This window comes from Odocoileus virginianus, chromosome 5 (genome assembly GCF_023699985.2).
Source record: "Odocoileus virginianus isolate 20LAN1187 ecotype Illinois chromosome 5, Ovbor_1.2, whole genome shotgun sequence".
Lineage (NCBI taxonomy): Eukaryota > Metazoa > Chordata > Mammalia > Artiodactyla > Cervidae > Odocoileus > Odocoileus virginianus.
The window spans coordinates 61,673,670-61,691,626 of NC_069678.1; positions in this window are offsets into that span (position 1 = coordinate 61,673,670).

Consider the following 17,957-nt stretch of genomic DNA (forward strand, 5'->3'; position numbering starts at 1 on the left):
TTTGCAGGTCATGAAACCAAAACAAATTAAGTTGTCAATGATTATACAGCTGGTAAAGAGTAGATTCAAATCCAGACAATCTGGCTCCAAGAGCCCACTCTGATCCATATCCAAGGGACTTTGTTTACCTTAGTGTCTGCAGGTCCTAGACTACCTAGAATAGTGACTGACACGTGGGTGCTGAAAATAACTGTTGAATGAATCAATCAATACCTTGCTGCAGCTCTGTTGTGAGGAGGAAGGAAGTACTATTTATTATCTACCACATTTGATGCTGTTTTATGTATCTTATCTCACTTAATCTTCCTATGAAGTGTACTGTTATCAAATCCCTGTTATGCTTGCCTACCTAGAGGAGGAATCTGAACAGAGGTAAAATAACTTGCCCAAGGACACCGACCTGACAGTCTGTATGCCTCCTCCCAGCAAAGCCTGTGTACTCTTATCTCTGTACCTGTGGTCTTTAAATATTTTTGTTCCCCTTGTACCTTTCCATGTTGACATCTAGAATGGTTTACCATTAGTTGAAATAACTACAAAGGCTATAATTTCCTCAGTATTATAAATACTGACATTTTAAAAACACTGCATCACCTTTCCTTGGTAGGGATGTAGTTAAAATTTCCTTAAATTAAAAGAAAAACTTTCTGGTACTGCTACCACAATTTGGAAATCAGGGCCATGTGCCTGATGCAATAAAAAGAAAAGGGAAAAGCTGTGACTGTTAAAAGAGCTCAAGAATGTACATCTAACTGACACTACATTACATTCATCATTAAGTGCCCTTTTTGCCAACTGACTATGACAACCCTAAACAAGCAGTGTCTCCTATTTAAGCTGGAGTAACTTTTGTGACTATGGAAGGCCGTCATTCATCATTCCTTTTATGGCAGATTTTTGTAGTTCCTCTAGTACATTGTCTCAGAGTACTCTGCAACTTTCCTGACAACTCCTTGTTCTCTCTCCTGCTAAAATGTAGCCCTTTTATGCCAAATTTTTAGAACCTTTACTACCATATCCACTACTTCTACCCCCAGATCCAGATCCATATCCACTGCCATTGAGGCTGCCCGCCTTCGTTGGTCTATAATTTCATTGCCGTTGTCCATTATAATTTCCCAAATCATAGTTCCCACCACCACAATAGCTAACATTGCCAAAATTTTCTCTTTCTTTGCCACATTCTATCCTCCACCTTGGTTTCCACATCCTGGTCCATAGTCTCCTCTACTACCATCTGCCATAGTTACCACCATCAGCTGCAAATCTATGTATCTACCATTATGCCCTTCATAGCTACCTGTGCTGCCACCACCTCTATTAGTTGACTCCGGTGAAGTTACCACTATGGCTTAAGTTCCCTCCAGGACCCATGAAGTTGCCACATCCTCTTTTGCACTCTGCTTGTCTTCCATAACCTCTGTGGTTTCAATCTTACCATTCTTTTCAAAATAGTTTCTCAAAATTTATTCTTCTTTAATACTACCAACACATTTTTTTCTTACTGTTAGCTGGGTGCCAGGTTTTCCAGCATCCAACAGGTCCTGTCCCTCTAGCAGCAGATGGAATCTAGGTGGGGTCCCTGGGCAGAAGGTTTACTTCCATTCTGAGACCTAACTGGCCTCTTCTAACCCAAGTTAGAGGAAGAGGGACTGAGAGGAAGGGCTGAATCACTTTTGAAGATATAGCCCATAGAATTTAAAACCAAAAGTGAGTTTGTATTTAGATTATCAGTTTTAAAAAAATACATGAACAGGTCTATAATGGCTAGAAATTTTGCTTTATTCCCTTCTGTCCTTGGACTCATTTCTCTTTTTCATTTCTCCCTCAAAATTGTATTCTACTGTGATTTATTTTAGGCATCAAAGTCCCTTGTTGATCACCCTTCTACACTGGTCTTTTAAAAATTTTCATGTCTGATGTTCTGTCTTAATAAAATAACCAGTTCAAGAAAAGCCATAAATATCTTGTTAAGCAAAAACAAGCCAATTTCACTGACAAAAAAAGTGTGTTGAAATTTTGATAAACAATCATTACATATTGAAAGCAAACTGTATTAGAAATCCATCTTTCAACGAGCTAGTTCAATTTTTGTGTTTTCAATTAGTTCATAAATCCAGGGATTAATACAAACTATTGGTAGAGTAAAGACTGCATTCCAATTTCATTCCTAATAGAGATGGGAGTACTTTTCTGGTGGTTCAGTAGCTAAGACTTCAGGCTCCCAATGTGGGAGACCTGAGTTCAATCTCTGATCAGGAAACTAGATCCCACGTATTACAACAAAGACAGAAAATCCCACGTGCTACAACTAAGACCTGGCACAGCCAAATAAATATTAAAATATAGATAGATAAATAGGTAGATAGGAGTGGATGTCACTGAGCATGTCACTCAGTTCTTTGAATTCCTGAGTTGTGCATGTTACCAAACTCAGGTTTCCTTCTCCAAAGCCAGTGCTTGAGAAACAAGTGTTGGTTGGAAAGGAAAGGCTGCTTTATTCAGGAGGATGGCAACTTGGGGATAAAGCAAATTTGTGTTCTAAAACCAAGTTCAAAGATTCTACTCAACCATGAAAGTTTTGTATATATATATAATTTTATTTAATTACTTATTTGTTTTTTACTGAGTCTCATTGCTTTGCTCGGGATTTTCTCTAGTTGCAGCAAGCAGGTGTTACTCTGAGTTGCAAAGCAAGGACTTCTCACAGTGACACCGGCTCTAGAGTAAGTGGGCTTCAACAGTTGTGGTTCCCGGACTCTAGAGCACAGGCTCAATGATTCTGGTGCACAGACTCAGTTGCTCCTCGGCATGTGGGATCTTCTTGCGCTAGAGATGGAACCCATCTAATTCTTTACCACTGAGCCACCAAGGAAGCCCAACCATGAAAGTTTTTAAAGGGAGAATCATCTAGGGGCTTCCCTGGTGGCTCAGATGGTAAAGAATCTGCCTGCGACGCAGGAGACCTGGGTTTGATCCCTGGGTCAGGAAGATCCCCTGGAGGAGGTAATGGTAAGCCACTCTGGTATTCTTGCCTGGAGAATCCATGGACAGAGGAGCCTGGTGGGCAACAGTTCATGGGGCCACAAAGAGTCGACAAGACTGAGTGACTAACACTTTCACTTTCACTTTCATCTGGGGGGAGAGTGTTATCTTCCACTGTGTGCAGACTTTCTTCTTCTAATCTGCTGGTGGTGAGGTAACAGGGCAGTGTTCTAGGAATCTTGTACTCAGCCTGAAGTTATGGTCCTCAACCTGGGTGAGGGCCTTAGTTACTGCAGAAGAGCTCTGAATGTTCTTATATATCTTTGAAGATATAGCAAAGATATAGAGAAGAAGAACCAGAGTTCTGTGCCAAGGATATGATATTATTTCTTGATTACTCCTCCCTTGTTTCTATAGTCACTTCCTTTCCTGATTAGCAGCTGTTTGAATCTGCCCTTTGGAACTCAGGGAAGGTCAAGGAGTCTGAATGAAGCCTATTTCCTACAAAAAAGAAATGGGGGACATGGAAAATATTTGTACCCACGTCCTGCTTGGTTTCACATCAAGAATCATGTAGTTATATTTCATCAAAAAATGTTAATGACCTATTGACTATCAACTTGATTAGGTTCTCCTTCAGTTTTGCTGAAAACGAATATTAGAAATCATCTGATTTGAAAAGGAAGTGATATCCAGTCAGTAGAGTCACCTTCACCGATATTTTAAACTGACTCGTTACTTGGATATTTTTACACTCCATTGTAAGGCACCAAAGTAAACTGAGATGGGTGAGATGCACATCTTTCTTTTCTTGAAGTGGAAATATTACCTGGAAACTGGGTTGGCCTCTTGGTGAGTGTCAAGCCAATAGAAACAACCAGGCCAAATATCCAGAAGGAAGGAATTTTTACCTCAAACATTTATCTGTTTATATTTTTAAATTTATTTTTGGCTGCCCTGTGTCTTTGTTGCCGTACTCGGGCTTTCTCTACTTTCGGGGAGCAGGGGTTACTCTCTGATTCTGGTGTGAGGGCTTCTCATTGCTGTGACTTTGCGGAGCATGCGCTTTAGAGTGCAAGCGCAGTAGTTGTGGCACACAGGTTTTGGTTGCTCCACAGCATGTGGAATCTCCCCAGACCAGGAATCAAACCCATTTCCCCTGCATTGGCAGGCAGATTCTTAACCCCTGGACCACCAGGGGAGGCTCAAGGAAGAATTTATTATTACTTGCAGCAAGTAAGGTGAAAACACCAGGTATCTTTCCCAAAGGAGTGTCTCCCCACACAGCAGAACTGGGGAAGTTTTAAGCTAAAGGTACATGCATATTAAGGGACTTGAGCAGAGGAAAGATCAGCATAGAACTGGGGCAAAGGTCCACAAAGTCCAAGTCTTCAGTTGATTGAAGTTAAGAGGGTCAACATCATCATTTCCTCCTCCATCTGGGTGGGGGGCCTTAGTTCCTGAAGAACTCAAAGATATATTGTTTTGTATAGCCCTTCTTTAAGGAGAAACTGTTAGGGGAAGAACACTGATTGACACCGCCCACCCAGCCAGGCACCATAGTAAGCACTTGAATGAGTTGTTTTACGACCGGAGGTCCTGGTAAGGAACAGGGAACTAATAAGCTTCCACCAACCAGAAGTGTTCCGGCAAAGTCAAAAGGAGACACCACCTGTCTGACCACCTCCCAGAATCCTTCTATCTGGCATCCATCTTGGCTGAACAAGGCGTGCACCACCAGGAAGGACTCTGAGTCAGAATGATTGGCTAAAGACAACCCGGAAACTAATCCCATCACCATAAAACCCGAGACTGCAAGCCCTGTGATAGAGCTGTTTTCCTGGGTTCCCCTACCCTACTGCTCTCCACCCGGGTGCCCTTATCCCAATAAAATCTCTTGTTCTGTCAGCAGATGTGTCTCCTCAGACAATTCATTTCCGAGTGTTAGACAAGAGCCCAGTTTCGGGCCCTGGAAGGGGTCCCCTTTCCTGCAACAAAACTAGGACTCTGCTTTTTTTTTTTTGGCTATGCCACATGTGGGATCTTAATTCCCTCACCAGGGATTGAACACACAACCCCTGCATTGAAAGCACAGAGTCTTAACCACTAGACTGCCAGGCAATTTCCAGGACTCTGCTTTATCATTGCATTGTTTGACGGCCTTTTCTCTGTTCCTCCATGCTTTTGTTCCCTCAAGACTTTTGATTACTGAGACCTGTTCAAGAGCAAGCATTAAGGTTAGGCTTAGATCACCAAATGTCTTAGGTCAAAATTGATTCTCTTATGTCAAGAATGTCATTCCTATCTGCTTACACTGGCAAACTTCTATTCCATAAACTTAATCTTACCAACCTCTTGTCACTGCCCATCTTCCGAGCTATTACAGCTATGCTAAGTGCTTCTCTGTGTTCTGTGTTGCCTTAACTTGCACCCATCTCTGTACAACTATGTGAGGTGCTTCTCCTCTGTACTCTGTGTTACCCTAACGTGCACCTATCTCTGTCATTCCTTTATAATTTTAAGCCTACTGATTTTTCTTCTCCTTATTTGTGAGTTCTTTGAAGCCAGGGTCAGTGCCTTTCATCTTTGTCCCCAGAGCCTAGCTTGGGGTCTAGCCCACAGGAAGCTTTCAATAAGTATACTGTTGAAGGGCCGAGGGAGGAAGAAAGAAATAACACAATCGTGTTAAGGAGAAATGCAGAAACTAGGAAAAGATGAGTCCAGATACAATGGGAAGAACAGAGCAGATGACCTAAAGCCCCTTCCAACCTTGAGCTCTGATGTGTCTGAGATGAGAAAACTCAAAAATAATAGTGAAAGAGGACTTTGATTGTGATTCATCTCATTCATCTCACTCCCTCTCTCCTCTGGTCTGCAAAGAGAAGAAAGGCATATTCAGACCCTAAACGAGGAATAAGTCAATGGTTTTGCAGGTGCCATCGTTTAACTATTTGCCTATTAAAGCCCAGAAATGCACAATCTTTCCCTGCCTCCTCTTTCATATGATCTGCTTTTTCATGAAGGAGAAAAAGGAACAAAAGACTTACTAGAGGAATATGTGGTTGTTTAATTTGGACTTCTCTTGTATCCTCTAATAGCCCTGCAAACGGGTAATTCTTATTCCTTGCTGAATTACAAAGGACATATTATCCCTGCCCATTCTACTGCAGGAGAATAATGGTGTGGGGAAGGAAGAGAAAGGGACATTATTTTTCCAGGCTTCTTTCCCAACAAAGAGGAAAAAGCTGTCGCCAAAGGGCTATGTGTTTTGCTAGGCACTGAATTCTTCTGTCTGGTAATATGTAAAATCCTCAGGTGAACCCAGAAATTCAAAGTCTCTTCTACTTATAGTGTGAATAAATAAGAGGATAGATACACGAATATTTTACACAAATGTTATTTGAAGTGGCACAAGACAAAAACACTAGAAACCACTTGGGCATTTACTATAGGAGAATATATAAATAAAATATGGTTTATCCAAACTATGGATATTATGTATAAAAATAATGTTAAGTCTATATGTATTTCCTGGAGGGGTTTGAATGAAATAGAGGTGAGAAAAAACAAGTGAGTTTTATGAGTTTATAAGTCCCATTTTGAAAGAGTATGACAAAAATCTCTAAATATGTGGATATATATTTATATATAGACATACATACATACATAGGTTTCCCTGGTAGCTCAGACAGTAAAGAATCTGCCCGCAATGCAGGAGACCCAAGTTTGATCCCTGGGCTGGGACTAACTACCCACCCCAGTATTCTTGCCTGGAGAATTCCATGGACTACAGTCCATGGGGTCGAAAAGACTCAGACACAGCTGAGCGACTAACACTTTTTCACTACTTATATACATGTAAGTGTGTGTGTATAGTATGCATAGATAAGGATGTGAAGAGATACACACCAAAATGTTCATATTTGTTATGATGGGAGGCGGGGGAAAGGCAGATTAAGCAGAAGGGGATATTGTTGACTCTTTTACACAGTGGTACTGTTTGATTTGTTGCCTCAAGTTGGCATTACTTTTGTGCTTCAAAGTGAAAACCCCAAATTTCCCAGCACACACACATACACACACATTAAAGTACTCAACTGGTGCTTTAAATCTAAAAACACAGTTTAACAAGCAGGATCCCTTTGACTTCTCCTAAAGTCTCTCTGGTTACCTTGTTAAAGCAGTACACCTGGAGAAGAAAGAAAAAAGAGACTGAAACCCTCTGGCTAGGCTGCATAAATCTTTTTTTTAAATTGACCAGCCTGCTGAGCGACAGGACTGAGGACTGTGGAAGCCCAAGCTCTGGAATCATCCATCAGAACTCTGTGTTGTAGGGAAGGAGAAAAGTAGAAAAAGGCAGACTGATTGCCTCTTGGCTCTTAGCCAAAGGAGCTGCTAGTGGTGGGAGTGGAATTTTTTCATGGCAAAGGAAGAGGAAAAATCAGATCACATTTCCTACAGGGAGAGCCCTATTTATTCAGGAAGATCTTGCAGCCCTTGCTGTTCATAACAGGAGTGTGTTCATTGGGTCATACTTTGATTTTCACAATTAGAAATCTTTTCTTTTTTTTCTTTCCTTTTTCTTTCTTTTTCTCTTTCTCTCTCCTCTTTTTGCTTCCAACTTTGAAGGTGTTTCTCCCTAAAACGCAAATGTCATAGAGAACTACCACATGTGACCATTGATAGATAAAGTGCAAAAGAACTATTGGTTCAGCAAGGGAACATACATCCTCCCAAAGAACCAGACATTTTTCTCTGTTACCTCACTGAAGGAACTGTGTTAGCAGCTTTGCGGGGACTTGAGAGCACACAACAGGAGGTTCTGGCCTCTTACCTCTTCTGCTCTCTTACAGCCATGGTGCTTGGATGGGATCATGGACCTTCAGAGATCATTTTTGTAAAATTTCACTTGGAATAAACATGGAACCACAGAATCAATACACTTGGAAGGCGCTTAATGGCCATCTACTCCCACCGCTACCAATACATTTACCACCATTTTCTGAGGGTTTATTATCAGCTATGTGCTCTGTCATTTGATATAATCCCCACAATATCCCTAGGAAGAAGGGGCTTCATTGTGCCAGCTGACAGAAGTAGAAATAGGCTAATGAACTTTCCAAATCACACTGCCAATAAATTACTATGACCAGTCTATCAGCCTCCCGATTCCATGCTCTTTGCCGCAGATACAATGCTTACTGAGGACTTCCCTGGTGGTCCAATGGCTAAGACTCCATGCTCCCAATTCAGGGAGCCTGGATTCAATCCCTGGTCAAAGAACTAGATCCCACATGCCACAACTTAAAGATCCCATATGCCACAACTAAGATCGAAGTTCCCACGTGTCCCAGTAAGACCTGGTGTAGCCAAATAAAATAAATAACTAGATAAATATTCTTTAAGAAGATGTCACTGAAACACGATTACGATCTCTACTTGGACACCTCCAGTAACGGGAGGCTTGCTATTTTTAGAGATAGTCCATTGCTAATTATGAGGACGTTCTTTTTTTTTTATTTTTAATTCTGGCTGTCTTCGTTTATGCTGGCCATACTCAGAATATATCTAATCTGGAGGTCTTCTCTGTTATCTCTTCTTAGTGCTTTTAACTATTCAACAGGAAAGCTTCTTACTATTCTGGTCTTACTTCTCTATATATTCTCTTGCTTGTTAGTTTCCTAATTTAATTGTCACAGCCAGAGCTGAAAAACAAACAAATGAACAAATAAACAAAGAAAACTACCCAATTGAGAACTCCAGATGGCAGAGAATGTATCTGTCTTGTTCACCAAATAGAGCAAGACTCTCATGCTGTATGGGCTTCCTTGATGGCTCAGACGGTAAAGAATCCACCTGTAATGTGAAGGACCTGGGTTCAATCCCTGGGTTGGGAAGATCCCATGGAGGAGTGCATGGCAACCCACTGCAGTGCTCTTGCCTGGAAAATCCCATGAACTGGACAGAGGATCCTGGCAGGCTACTGTCCAATGGGTTGCAAGGAGTCAGACATGACTGAGCAACTACGCACACTCACCCTGTATGCTGTCAAAGTTGGCTAATGCGGTCCAGCTCACTGCTAGCTTTACTAGCAGTCCCCCTACCCCAAACCTGACAACTCAGCCAGAGTTCACTGTCCCTCACATCACTGAGGCTTTCTGAAAGAAATACTGGTACAGACTTCCCTGGCAGTTCAGTGGTTAAGACTCTGGGCTTCCACAGCAGAGGGTGCAGGTTCAGGGAAGATCCTATATGTCGCAGGGTGCAGCCAGAAACAGAGGTTAAAAAATATAGGCACATAGCCAGGCAGGTCTTCCCCAAACAGTTTTTGTGAAATAGGCTTTAACTTTTTGCCTCTTGAGGCAATATGCTATAGCTGAAAGAACATAGTTTTTGGCCACATATATATCTGGGCTTTACCATTTCTATGCTCAGTCACTAAATTGTGTCCGACTGTTTGCAACCCCATGGACTGTAGCCCACCAGTCTCCTTTGTCCATGACATTTTCCATAATTCTGGAGTGGGTGGCCATGCCCTTCTCTGGAGGATCTTCCCAACCCAGGGATCAAACCCATGTCCCATATCTCTTATGTCTCCTGCATTTGCAGGTGAATTCTTTACCACTGAGACAATATGCCACCTAAGACAATACAGAAAAAAGAACATAATTTTTGGCCACATACATATCTGGGCTTCACCATTTACTCAATGTATAATCTTGGATCCATCACTTTGGAACTCCCCCCTTTTTTTTCTATTTTTTTGCTCCCCTGTGAGGTGTGCAGAATCTTAATTTCCTGATCAGGGATCAAAACCACGCCCCCCTGCAGTGAAATGCTGCATCTTAACCAATGGACTTCCAAGGAAGTCCCTGGAACCTCCATTTTCAACATCTGCAAAATGAGGATGATAACACCTTATCCTAGAAATTTTCTGAGGATTAAATGAAATAATGGATGCAAAGTACCTAAGACATAAAACAAAGCCCAATAGATTGTTAATTTACTTAAAATAAATATAATTTAATTTTAATTTTTAAATTTAATTTATTTTCTATCTTAATTCTTACATTTACATATGTAACTTCATCACTCAAGGACATGGCAAAGTCTGAAAAGCTGAGACCAAGACAAATATGAGACACTCTTTGTGCTTCTGTGAAGGAAACAAGACCCAAGAACCAAAACATCTGGAAAATAGACGATCAAGACTGCTCTGCAAAAGACCAGGGAGCTACCTCCCTGGCATAGTGCCAGGCCTAGAAGAACACACAACACACAATCTGCAGTTGTGAAACATTGATGGGACGGGGAGCCATCGGGTAAGGCAGGTGACAGCCTAACGCTTCCAGGTTCCCGCAGAGTCAGAAAGATAAACCCAATGCAAGACAGCAGGAAATAATTAGATGGGTTTTCTGGGATTTTAATCCTTTCACTTATTCAATAAATATTACAGAGCATCTCACACTAGCTGGTTGCTACTCTCAGTGCTGCCCATTCAGAAAGGAGAAAGACACAGTAGATCAAAGTCTGGTAGGAAAAAACAAGAAAATGAATATCCACAGTACAATGGGGTACGTGCACAAATGGTATTTGAAAGTCTGGTGGAGCCACAAAGGACTGTAGAGGCTGTCAAAGAAATGACACAACTGTTCCTAAAATCTTACATGTGAACAGGGGACAAGATGCTATACTTAAAAAGCGGTAAGCTGATGCTCAGAAGAGAGGAGTTCTAATCCTTTCCTGTAACTCTTTGGCTTTGCATAAATGTTTTCACTTCTTTGGGCTTAGTTGAATGGTTTACGTGTTTCTTAAGGTTCAAGTAGTAACCTAAGAGCTCTGTATGTCTAAGTTTTCTCGTCTGTAAAATAGTATATAATACCTGTCTCAGAGGGCTGGTTTAATATTTGTAAAAGGTCTCAGAACAATGCCTGATTCATAATGAGCATGGTAGGGATTTTTCTGGTGGTCCACAGGCTAAGATTCTGTGCTCCCAATGCAGGAGACCTGAGTTCGATCCCTGGTCAGGGAACTAGATTCTACATGCAGCAACTAAGAGTTCGAACGTCAAAACTAAAGATCCCATGTGCCACAACTAAGACTGGCCATAGACAAATATATATACATTTTTTAAAAGCTGTTAACTTTCTAAATAATAATAATAAGCATTATACACCTGTTAAATAAAATAAGGTTAAGGTTAAGTGAAGTCGCTCGGTCGTGTCCGACTCTTTGCCACTCTTAGCCTACCAGGATCCTCCGTCCATGGGATTTTCCAGGCAAGAGTAATAGAGTGGGTTGCCATTTGCTTCTCCATGGGATCTTCCCGACCCAGGGATCAAACCCAGGTCTCCCGAACTGTTGGCAGACTCTTTACAGTCTGAGCCACCAATTGTTTGTCATCAGATTCCTATTTTCAGCCTCTGAGTGAAAGAACCCTATAATCCCCAGCAGTGAATCTCATATCATCAGACTACACTGCCTAATACCCTTCTGATTGCAATCATCTACCAACACTGGGTCCCTGCCTTAACTCCTGATTCTCTGTGACCCTCTCCAACACTGTTCCTTTCATTATTCTTGTGATTTATACACATATATGATTCTTCCAGCATCCTGGTCTCTTCATCCATGACTTCTCATGTTTTATATCCTACTTGGGAGGGCTCATGTGCATGGCTCACACTCTTAAACACTGTCATTTTGATGTTTGACGAGATGTAGTTTATTTTTATGTTCACTTCGGAAGTTCCTACTTGTTCCTAATGTATACAGAACTATGTAAAAAAATTCTATTTCTGAATATGTCTTCTGTTTTTCTGATAAAGGTTCTAAATGGGTCATAACAGTGGGTTGGGATAACAGAGTTCACATTACAAATAAAGTGAATCCATTTCATTCCTAAATAAACATATTTTAGATGTTTCTTAGTTTAAAGTTGCCAGAGACTAAATGGGTAACGTCTATGTGTGTGTGTGTGTGTGTGTACGTGCACTTGGCTATGTTTGACCGTTTGCAACCCCCATGAACTGTAGCCCGTCAGGCTCCTCTGTCCATAGAATTTTCAGGCAAGAATACTGGAGTGGGTTGCCATTTCCTATTCCAATGGGTAGTGTCTATTTAACATTAAATGAATGAATGGCTGGAGAGAGCCTTGCACTGTGCAGCTTGAAAAGAATCTATACACATCTTAAGAAGGTTGTGATTTTACTATTGTTGAGGCAGTCCAAGCCTCAACAGGCTTGGACTAGGCTAGAAGAGAATTTCCAGATATAGAGCATTTCAGAAGGGAGTGAGTTTATTAAGAACAAAGTGCAGAGATAATGTAGGCACTGTGAGCACAGGGGTCTGACCTCCTGACAGACCAGGGAAGAGCCAGTGCTTTTTGTGGGTCAGTGGCCAATTTTTATAGCCTCATGACAAAGAAAATTCCTGCTAGAAGGTTGGTGTTAGGTGACTGGAGAGGGCACTGTAGGGTGAGTACTGGAGTGGGCATCTTTGCCTAATTTGGAGTCAGGAAGCTTGTTAGTGATGAGCAGAGGGCTTTCGGCAACAGTGACAAAGGGGCTCAGTCTGCTTCGGAGGTGACCTTGGTTCTGGACTCCGCTTTTGTGGCCTTGATACAAGGTCTCACACCTGGGGCCTTGGGGCAGGACTCAACAACTTTGACAAAAGAAAGGAACACTGTTAGAAGTTAAGTTGGGGGAACTTCCCTGGCAATTTAGTGGTTAAGACTCCAGAATTCCACTGAAGGGGGCACAGGTTCGATCCCTAGTCAGAGAACTAAGATCCGCATGCCAAGCAATACAGCCAAAAAAAAAAAAAAAAAGTTAAGTAAGGCTCTTTCTTCCCTTCTAGATTCTCCATCCTTGTGTTAACCACGTTAATAAAACAGTCCTCATTCCGTCTCCCTGTCTTCACCAGGCCTCCCCACCCTCCACCGTGGCTTCTTCTCTCATAGGTTTCGCTGTGGAACCCTCCAGCCATCTGGACAGTAGAGGCTCCTCTAACTTCAGCTCCTGCTTTGCCAGAGTCAGGCAATCTGGAATGGCACGACTCCCTGAATCCACTAAGAGCTCCGGGTCCTGCCCTTAAGCATCCTCAGATCCCAGACTTTCAGTCTTCTTATTTACTAACGTAGCCTCTGCCACTGTGAGAGGACTGTTGATTTCTTATTTATATGTGAATTCCCCTCTGGGCTGAGAGCGCATCTCTTAACTTCCATCTACTTGTTTGGGTCTTCACATCTTACTTAGCCCTTGCTGGAATCCCAACTCTGTCACTAGTTGTGAAATCTGAAGAAGTAACCTAAGCTTTCTGAATCTCCATTTTCTTTTCTTTTGTTTAATTCAATATTTTTTCAAATATTATAATATTTATTTTCAATGCTTAAGATTCATGCTTCTCTTCCCCTGTGATCAATAGAATAAACTGAGATAATAAAAAGATAGATTTTCTGTGTGACTTACAATGGGAATTGAATCTGCAACCTATGCTTCATTAAGAGAAAGATGCTATAGTGAACTGGAGAAGGAAATGGCAACCCATCCAGTATTCTTGCCTGGGGAATCCTGTGGACGGAGGGGCCTGGTAGGCTGCTGTCCGTGGGGTCACATGGAGTCAGACATGACTGAAGCGACTTAGTATGCGTGCATGCATTGGAGAAGGAAATGGCAACCCATCCAGTATTCTTGCCTGGGGAATCCTGTGGATGGAGGGGCCTGGTAGGCTGCTGTCCGTGGGGTCACATGGAGTCAGATATGACTGAAGCGACTTAGCATGCATGCATGCATTGGAGAAGGAAATGGCAACCCATCCAGTATTCTTGCCTGGGAAATCCTGTGGACGGAGGGGCCTGGTAGGCTGCTGTCCGTGGGGTCACATGGAGTCAGATATGACTGAAGCGACTTAGCATGCGTGCATGCATTGGAGAAGGAAATGGCAACCCACTCCAGTATTCTTGCCTGGAGGATCCCAGGGACGGAGCAGCCTGGGGACTTGCCGTCTCTGGGGACGCACAGAGTTGAACACGACTGAAGCAGCTTAGCAGCAGCTATAGTGAATAACCAGTTTAAACACAAAGAACAATGTAGAAGAGGGAGCAAAGGGAGGAGAGAAAGAGGAGTTAGGGTGAGAGGAACGAAGAAAGGAAGAGAGAGGGATGGTGGGCAAGAGGGAGGAAGAAAGAAAGAGAAAGGAAGGAAGGAAAAGAGTCACCATTTTCTGCATCTTCTCAAGATGGACATGAGGACAAAATGAGTATGACTGGCAGATGCTGGTATGGCTATAGATCAGGATACAGATAAAGATTCAGAGGTATTTATGAAACATTAGTTCCCTTCTCTGCCTGCCTTTCCCTCATCTCAGCTTTGGGTGTCATGTTCATTGCTTCCAGCCTCCTTGTGTCTCCATGAAGGCATGCCTTTCCCACACTGTACGCAGGTAGGTTAGGGGATCCCAGAAGAAAGAGAACCAGACATCACTTTCTTGACATAAGAGAACCCATCTTGGGACTTCCCTGATGAAGCAGCAGATAGAAATCGGCCTGCCAGTGCAGGGCACATGGGTTTAATCGCTGGTCCAGGAAGATTCCACATGCCCCAGACCTAAACCCATGTGTCACAACTTCTGGTCCTGTGCTCTAGAGCCCATGAGCCACAACCACTGAGCCTGTGTGCTGCAACGACTCACGCCTAGAGCCCACGCCCTGGAACAGGAGAAGCCACCACAATGAGAAGCTGCACACCGCAACGAAGATTAGCCCCTGCTCACCACAACTAAGGAAAGCCAGTGTGCAGCAGCAAAGACCCAGTGCAACCAAAAGTTAACCAATTCATTAAAAGATGCTTGCTCGTTGGAAGAAAAGCTATTACAAACCTAGACAGCATGTTAAAAAACAGAGGCGTCACTTTGCTGACCAAGATCTGTCTAGTCAAATCTATGGTTTTTCCAGTAGTCATGTATGGATGTGAGAGTTGGACTATAAAGAAAGCTGAGCACCGAAGAATTGATGCTTCTGAAATGTGATGTTGGAGAAAACTCTTGAGAGTCCCCTGGACTGCAAGGAGATCAAACCAGTCAATCCTAAAGGAAATCAGTCCTGAGTATTCATTGGAAGGACTGATGCCAAAGCTGAAACTCCAATATGTTGGCCACCTGATGCGAAGAACTGACTCATTGGAAAAGACCCTGATGATGGGAAAGATTGAAGGCAGGAGAAGAAGGGGATGAAAGAGGATGAAATGGTGGGATGGCATTACCAACTCTATGGACATGAGTTTGAGCAAGCTCCAGGAGCTGGTGATGGACAGGGAAACTTGGCGTGCTGCAGTCCATGGGGTCTCAAAGAGTCAGACACCACTGAGCAACTGAACTGAACTGAATTAATTAAATAATTTTAAAAAACTTTTATAAAGATAGAGAACCCATTTTGGTCTAAGCCATTTTGGATCTAAGCCTGGCCATAATGCTCACCCTTGAACAGGTCTCAGTAAGTATAGATCCTAAGAGAAGCAAGGGAATGCTGCGACAAGGGAGGAGCAGTCAAGAAACAATAGTGTGGCCTTGGGGCAGGGTTGTGGATCCTTGAAGGACATTTATTTTGGAACAGGAACTAAGGCCACCACCCAGGTGGAGGGTGGAATGATGTTGACCCTCCTGACTTCAATCAACTAAAGCATGGATTCTGTTGACTTTTGCCCCACTTCTACTCAGAATTCTCCTTTGTGCAAACCCCTTCATGAATATGCTTAAACCTCCATTGTTCTGTTGGGGCAACAATACCTAGGGGAAGACCCCTGGTTTTCTCTTTCCCCCTGTAAGTTATGATAGGTCCTTCCTGCTGCTAATCTTTGGCTAGGTTGTGAAACCTTATAACTCAGACTGGGACTTGAAGCCACAGTCTTTTAATTGAGATCATACCTGGTCTCAGGACTTAATGAATTTCAGATTCTTGAGGTCTTGCTGAAGAAACAAATTCCATGAAAGACACGGTGATAAGTAAGAGGTGGATTTATTCAGAGAAAGACACACTTCACAGACTGAGCATGGGCCATCTCAGAAGGCGAGAGTGGCCCCAGGGTATGGGGTTGTTAGTTTCTATAGGGGTGGGTAAGCTTTGATGCTGGGGAAGACTGAAGGCAAAAGGAGAAGGGGGCTGCAAAGGAAAAGATAGTTAGCATTAAGGACTCAGTGGAAGTGAATTTGAGCAAACTCTGGGAGACAGTGAAGGACGGGGAAGCCTGGTGTGTTGAAGTCCATAGAGTCACAAGAGATGGACACAACTAAGCAACTGAACAGCAACAACAATTTCATAGGTTAATGAGTGGTAGGAGTGTTCCAGATATTTTGGGGAAGGGATAACGATCGCCAGGAATTGGGCCACTGCACACTTTTTGATGTTTATGGTCAGCCTTGGAACTGTCACGGCACTTGTGGGTGTGTTCTTTAGCGTACTGATGTGTTCCAATGAGCAATGAGTATATACTGAGGCTTAAGGTTTAGTGGAAATTGACTTGTCTGCCATCTTGGACCTATTTGTCATTCTCCACTGTTGTAGACCAGTTTATGTTGTATCCTTGGGCTATGTCACTCTTTTAAAAGTTGTGCCCTCCCCCCTTCCTTCTTGGTTCAGCTGTGTCCATTGGGTCAACACCCACCAAGAGGTGAACCCAGTTTTTGGTAACAATACCCTTGAAAACAGTTCTGGGTGTCCACCAGTCCCATGCTCTCCCTTTTCCCCCACTATCCTCCCCAGCCTGTGCACTGGGGTCCCTGCTTCCACCACAGCAGAGCCAGCGTAGTTCCCAACAGTCACACCTGCTTGGATCATCTTCCCCTCTTCCTGTCTTCTTTCTATCCCCAAACACATACTCCCCAAGCATCCTTGGTACTCAGAGTTCAGTCTGAGGGCCAGCAGGAGTATCACCAGGAACTTGTCAGGAATGCAGAATGAGGTGCCCCCACCCCAGACCTGCTGAGTTAGTTACTGCATCTAATAATGTCCCCAGGTGATTCACAAATACACTACATTTTGAAAAGCACTGCACTAGATTATTCTTAGGGCTTAACTCAAAGTCATCACTTCTATGAAAATGTTACTGATCCTTCCATCCAACTTATTCACTTACCTCTATACAAGCACTATTATTTACTCCCTCCTCCATGCTCCCATCTACCTACTGGTCATCCATCCATCCACACCTCCATGCATCTTGGAATCTGCAAACATTTACTAAGGGCTTACCATGGCAAGACCTCTCCTCACTGATGGAGATAAAAGTAAATCTACATGTCCCTTTCTATCAGAGAGATCACAGTTCTACAGAGACGATAACTAGTCTACAGGCAATTACAAGATATTGCCATTGCCCCATTGTGTGCATGCTCAGTCGTGTCCGACTCTTTATGACTCCATGGACTGTAACCCACAAGGTTCCTCTGTCCATGGGATTTCCTAGGCAAGAATACTGGAGTGGGTTACCATTTCCTCCTCCAGGGATCTTCCTGACCCAGGGATTGAACCCGAGTCTCCTTCATTGGCAGGAAGATTCTTCACCACTGAGTCACCTAGGAAGCCCACAAGATATTGATAAGTGCTATCTACTCAGCAGTTACAAATATGTTTGCTGGAATAAGCCAGAGTTTAAGGAGTACAATAGAGGAACACCTCACTCAGCCAATGAGGTTAGGAAGACTAATCAGAGATGATGGCACCCAATCTGAATGCCAGTCCTGTAAGTCTCAATCTACACACGCTTTCTTCTCCAGGAAGCCTTCTCTGATGTCTCTCTATTAGGTTAGGGACTCTTGCTCTATGCTCTATCCCCACAGGAATAAGCCTGCCAAAATGCCCAGAAAACACTCCCAGTCCTAGGAACAACAAATGCAAAATCTATGGAATAAAAATATCATGGAGGAACTTCCCTGGTGGTCCATGATTAAGACTCCATGCTAAAAAAAAAAAAAAAAAA